Consider the following 6541-nt stretch of genomic DNA (forward strand, 5'->3'; position numbering starts at 1 on the left):
GAGGCAGGGTAGTGGGATAAGAGTTGATCTAGACTAAAACTCCAACCAACTTCTGTCTTGCACCCTTTTTTCACAGTGCTGGGAATTAATTTGGTTTTGGTATAGTGCCACTGTTTCTAGTCAGTTTTTGGATCCCAAATGCCATTTTTAGAGAGCCAGACTAAAGATGCAACACATTCAGGGAATCTGTTCTCAAACCCCAGACCTGCACTGCCAACCTGCAGTTGTCTTCATGCAAAGGCAAGTGCCCAGCACATGGCTCCCCCGCTCCCTAATGCCCCTTGTGCATTCAGGCTGCATCCATTTGTGTATCGGTTCCTTCATTCTTCACCGTGATGGGGCTCTTCAAACAGTTGAATCCTACTCAAAACAGAAAGCCAAATTCTAACCCGCATTTTGGAGATGGAGGGATGCACAGTGCAAAAGGTCTACAATGGTTCATCTCAAAATGAGCAGTGTACCACAGACATCTGTTCTTAGTGTGCCTCTGCATACGCTGCCTACAGCCAAGACTCCAGCAGCAGGGCAAAACCAGCAGCACTGGTGCCAGAGGCTGGCTGTCATCCCACTGTGGTCCCAGAAGGACACAAAGCTGTGGGGATTATATAATGTTTCTGTAAGTGATAAAAGAAACAGGAAAATCTCAGCGCACCCCTGCACTCCTGAAATTGAAAAGGAACTTGAATGTTTTCATTTATTGATTTTTAAAAAGCAATACCAAAACACAAATGTTTCAAGGGGCTGCGAAGGGGAGAAAGGGGAATGAAATGATACTGCAAAAATGTACAGGACATTTATTACCAGTGCTCGTTCTGCACCTAGTCTGCATTCCTACCATATCCATCTACACAAATCAGTAAGAGTTTGGGGTATGCAAAGAATCTGGGACTGGGTTTAATTTTCATGCTAGTCAAAGTGATTTTTCTTCAATCTGTCATATACTGTATTTGACACATGGCTTTTCTCTCAATCAGTAATTGACTGGTACATGCTTTGTGCTCCAGTGAAGGTAGTTTTAATACACTGCACATTGGTGTGAGCTGTTTTTGTCTTCTGAATGACAAATTTAATTTTTCTAAGTTGTATTGTACTACTGTTTCTACTAATTTCACATTCTTCACCAGCTCTTTGGTCCCTCGTTTCATAACTAAACTAATGTTTTACTTCAAGTGAACAAGGATCTTGAAGACATCAAAGGTGCCTTGACATCTCTCAATAGACCATGACAGACTCCTTCATTCTCCATATTTCTTAATGTGGAGACAGACAGTGACGGAAGAAACACAGGACTGTGGTAAACAGACTTAGGAAAAATGACTCACTGTTTTTTCAGTGATGTTACCAGTGGATTTTCATTGACCAGATGAAGTGGACTGGGGGATTGAGCAATTTACCTAACCAGCTAGCAGAGAGAGGCACATGTTAAAAGAAAGTGTAACAGTCATCTTCCATGAGAGATTTTTAAATTTTTTTTTTTTTGGCTCAAACTGATTTTTCTGACTCAAACTAATTTTATTTTTTCTGGTTTTAAAGTAATTTTGAAACTTGATTTTGTGTGCATTTTTTCTTTATGAAAATGAAAGATTTTGATTAAAAACCTCTTTCAAATAGATCTAGACAAACATCCTAGTTAACATCCACTATTTTCTCAATCGTCTAAAAATTTGCTCTATTTGCTGAAGCTTTTTATTTGATTCTCCTAAGAATTTATTTTAAGTTCTTAAGACTGCTCACTGCAAGCCCTTCTTGGCTGTGTTTCTGACTGCAAGCTTCCCTTTACTTTTATTTTTACTACTTATATGATTGAGAGAAGCCAAATGAAAATCCTTTACTGGCAGTCTTAATATGAACAACAAAGCAACTGGAACTGTAGAGCACCACTCCTTGGCTAAAAACAAGTGGTGAGTGTACAATGTGGAGGAGGGAGCAGGAGGAAAGGGAACTGGTAGGTCTCAATTTTCTTTTTCTTAAAAGTTAAACATACATTAAGTTAATCTGAAAGAAAAGGAGATTACAATAAAGAGGATGGGTCTAAAACACATTATTGATTCTCAGGGCACCCAAAAAAACCATCCAGGAGACAGTCCTTTCCCTCATTTAGGAGAAAGAGCTGAACAATTTGCTTGAAGGCAGTGCAAAAAGTACAACTGTAATTCTCCCATATAATAATAAAACAATAACCTTGCTAGACTGCTACTAAGAAAAAAAAAAAAAAAGATATTTAGAATTAGTCTCCAGGATTGTCCTCAACAAGCATTAGCTGCCCTTCCTCATCTGCATTTCTACTTAAGGGCAACACAGAAAGAGAGGAAATATAAGGAGACGAAAGGGCTGGAGCTTAGGAGAAGGGAACTGAAGGACTGCTGCTGGCAGACGTGCCTGGTGTGTGTCATGCCAAGTGGACCACAGGAAGGTAAAAGCCTGAGGGAGCACAGTCCTAGGATTGGTCTCACACCTGGAATAGCAGTGAAACTTCCAGCCTTGGCTGTCCTTCTGACTAGCAGGGCAGCTACGTCCATAGTATGGATGCTGGGTAGGAATGGCTTTCTAGGTGACCTTCACATTAACCAAAGTAATCAAGGTGCATATATATAACACAGATCCTGACCTTGCTGTGTTTTGTAAATTTCCATATAAACATTTTTCAAATGCTGATTTTTGTCATTAATTTTAATTAGATTAGCTCTAACGTTGCAGTTAGAGACATTCTCTTAATACAGCAGAATAAAGTGAACCAGCTTGCTCTCTCTAAACACTTTGCCATTTTAAGTGGAGTACCATGAGGAAAAAACAAAACAAAACAAAACAAAAACGAACCTCACTTTACAAATGCAATGAAAAAAACATCAACATCAATCCAGCCAATGAAAAATGCATTTCTGTTGATGCTCGAGGGCATATGAGAAGTGTTAAAATATATGAGTGAGGAAATGCACTCAGTCAGATGTACAAATGACAACGATTTGGGGAAAGATTCAAAACATTGTGAAAGAAATTCCAACAGGCATCAACAATCAGAACAAATACACTTTCTCAGATGATGTCTGGGAGGTTTCACAGTAGCTCATTTGACCATATGAGGTGATGATATATCAGGAGATAACATTTTTACAATCCCTGCCTCTGCAGAAAAAAAGGATATCAAAATTTGCAGTAATGATGCTCATCATCTTAGTTTTGGATAAATCAGTCACATTGAATTTTCTGTGTGTCACAAGCTTAACCCTACATTTTCCCTTGGTATATCTACCACCTGTTGCAAAGAGTAGTTTCTACTTACCTTTTATTTTCTTTAATATGTCATATTCAGCTTCAACACAGTCTTCAAATGACATTTTGTTTTCTTGTATGGAAAGAGCACTATTTGCTGTTCCTACTTAGATAAAACTTTTCCCACGCTTTTTCAGCATCTGCATCGTTTTTTTCTCTCAGTGATTGTGCACTTTGTGACACAGTCAGTACTAAACCACTACTGAGAAACTAAAGGTTTTCTTCTGCTGCATAGTGACAGGTCCACGTTTTTAAGGAAAATGCAGTAGCTCTTAGGTGGTGATGTACTTCTCAGTTTGGGTGCTATTGGGCTTCAGAATCTAATTTAAAACCAAGCATGCTAGCAGCAGCAACCTCAACCCATGCATAATTCAGACCCTAACCCACTTCAGGGAAAGATAACTGAACTGCTGCCTCAGTACTACTGATATTATCACAGGGTCTAGTCCTAAGATACTATGCATAATGGAAGAAGTACCACAGAAATCAACATCTTGCTTGCATGGATACTTGTTGAAAGTTTGCAGGGCTGGAACCCTCTGAGGGGACTTCTGCTACACAACTCTTCCTATTGACTCTGCAAAGAATTGACAGTAGAGGTAGCAGGCAGCTTGGTACATATGGGACTGGGCTTCAACTGCTTGTTACTGCTCTCATGTAAAAGTCTTCTTTGCGACTGAAGGGGGAAAAGGCTTGTCTCCCTCAGTTTTCCTTATGCAGTGTCTATCATGTTCAGGTCAATCTCTTCAGCTTTTTGACTTGGAAGGTCCCTTGACAAGGTATACAGTCATTGCAGCTGTGACTTATGACAGCATGAGGAGTACTCTCTGCAACTTTGCAGATGACACTGAGCTGGAGGGGCAGCAGTCAATGCACTGAAGGGCAGGACTGTGATTCTGAAGGACCTGGTCATGCTGAATAGGAACCCTGGTCTGACAGGAACCTCATAAAGTTCAAGAATGCAAATGCACGTCTTGAAAGTTGCAGAGGGATTATCCCATGCACCAGTACAGGCTGGGGTATGACCAGCTAACAAGCAAGTCTGCACAAAACAAGCTGGTGGTCAAGTTGGGCAGCAGAGTAAGAGCCAGAAATGCACCCTTGCAGCAAAGAAGGCCAACAGCATCCTGGGCTGCCTTAGCAAGAATGTAACCAGCAGGTCCAGGAGGGTGATCTGCCACCTCTATTCAGCACTTACAAGACCATTTCTGGAGTGCTCTGTCCAGAACTTTGGCTCCCCAGTGCAGGAAAGATATTGACATACTAGAGTGAGTCCTGCACAGGGCAATGAGGATGGTCAGAGCACTCAATGTATGAGAAGAAGTTGAGAGACATGGGTTTGTTGAGTCCAGAGAAGTAAAGGCTCAAGGAGATCTTAATACTTTCTGACCAGAGGACACAAAAATGGTGGTGCCAGACTCTTCACAGAGGTGCATGGTGATGGGACAAGAGGCAATAGAGAAAAGTTGGAACACGGTAAGTTCTGATTAGTTATTAGAAGCTTTTTTACCAGAAGGGCACTCAAACACCATGGCACCAGGGCCCAGAGAGGGTGTAGGGTTTCGACCCTTGGAGTTGTTCAAGCCTGAGTGGACACAGCCCTGAGCAACCTGATCTGATTAGACCTGGTTTTGAGCAGCAGACTGGGCTAGATGACCACTGAAGGTCCCCTTCTAGGCTAATTCTTCTCTGAGTCTATGGTCTATGAATGCAGTGGTACAATGGAAAGAGAGGGAGAGTAACAGAAGAAAAACAGAGAAGTCAGAGAGAACAGAAAAAAAAAAAAGGAGTTATAATAGTTAAAACATAAACTGGAGAAAAAGCAATAGAGAAAGGGTAAATGCTGATGCTGTAGTGATATCCTAAGAAAAAATGCCTATGTTGAGAAATGGGGTGTCATTTTAGAAATGTAGTACAATGTTCACTTTTACAACACCCTTAAATATCTTAGAAAAGTACTACTCATTGGAAATGCTTTAAATTAGAATTATTCTATTTTAAATTATATGTAGAATAATATATTGTATTCTTAAAGATATTGTTGAACCAAAGTGTAGCATTTAGAAGTCTGGAAAAGACAAGATTTAGACTGATTTAATTCAGTGTTTCTACATATGTACTGAATAATGTTAACGGTGGCATACTAACATGAGTATGAGCTATGTTTCCAGAGGATCTCTGCCTCTCCAAGGAAATGAAGCAGGCAGTCCGTACTTCTTAGAAGCTTTGCTATTTATTTATTGCATTTTACCTCCATACTGACTTTTTATTGAATAAAACAGTATTAATTCTCTTGGGATACTTCTATGGTCTGTGTGACTTTAGCATATGGGTTCTCATAAACAGTAATGAACATCTCTGTCAGATTTGTTTCCTAAGAGGGATTTAATGTACAGACTGAGATTCACTGAAACTGCCCACTGATGATAAGAGAAATTTGGGTGCTTTGCAACTGATATTTGGGAATATTTAACAAGCTTGTAATATCTTATATGTTAAAAACATCTTTGTAAATGATTTCTTTTGTCAATAAGGACTCCAAACCTGAATCCAGGTAAGTCATTCAGACATTTCAAAAACGAATAATTTGTACAGTGGAAATGCATGTAGTGTGAAATTACACTGACCCGCAACTTACGTCATCAGCAATGATCAGGTCTTCGTAGTGACACACAGGAGATCCTTATCACCTCAACTAATAGTTTCAGTAGCTGTTCCTGCTCTGGACTGATGCCCCAGGGAGGCAGGGCAGAGACTTTTCCAGTTGATTTCATATCCATTCACTAAAGGAAAAAAGATGGTCACACTATTCCTTAAGTCAAAGACAAATTTCTGAGGCAATGGTGCTTGTTACTTTGTTATGAATTCTGCTATTTTGTGTTTTCCTTGATGTCTTCTCCCATTTTGCCTCTATTCTCTCAGTCTTTGCTTGTACATTTATGCTGTCTCTGCCTCCTTCTTTCCAGCCCTCCTTTTCCTCTGTGAAGCCCAGACTGCCTTCCTAACCCTTGAACCCTTGATGTCTGATGGGGCCTTAGGACCAAGTAGTCTCACCTCTTGGACTGTTTCTCCCGTGCTCCTTGAGCAGAACATCTCTGAGGTGGGGGGAAATCTCCCTCTTCCACTTCATGCCCCGAGTAGGCTCTTTCTGGTGCTTCAGGAGCAGTGGGTGGCCAGAAGGTGGAGGCTGGAGCATGCCCAAGCATCCATTTTCTGATACACCGTTCATTCAAACACAGAAGCCGTAAATGGATGCAGCACGCTCACTACA

Source organism: Strix aluco, chromosome 2 (genome assembly GCF_031877795.1).
Source record: "Strix aluco isolate bStrAlu1 chromosome 2, bStrAlu1.hap1, whole genome shotgun sequence".
In the NCBI taxonomy this organism is placed as follows: Eukaryota; Metazoa; Chordata; class Aves; order Strigiformes; family Strigidae; genus Strix; species Strix aluco.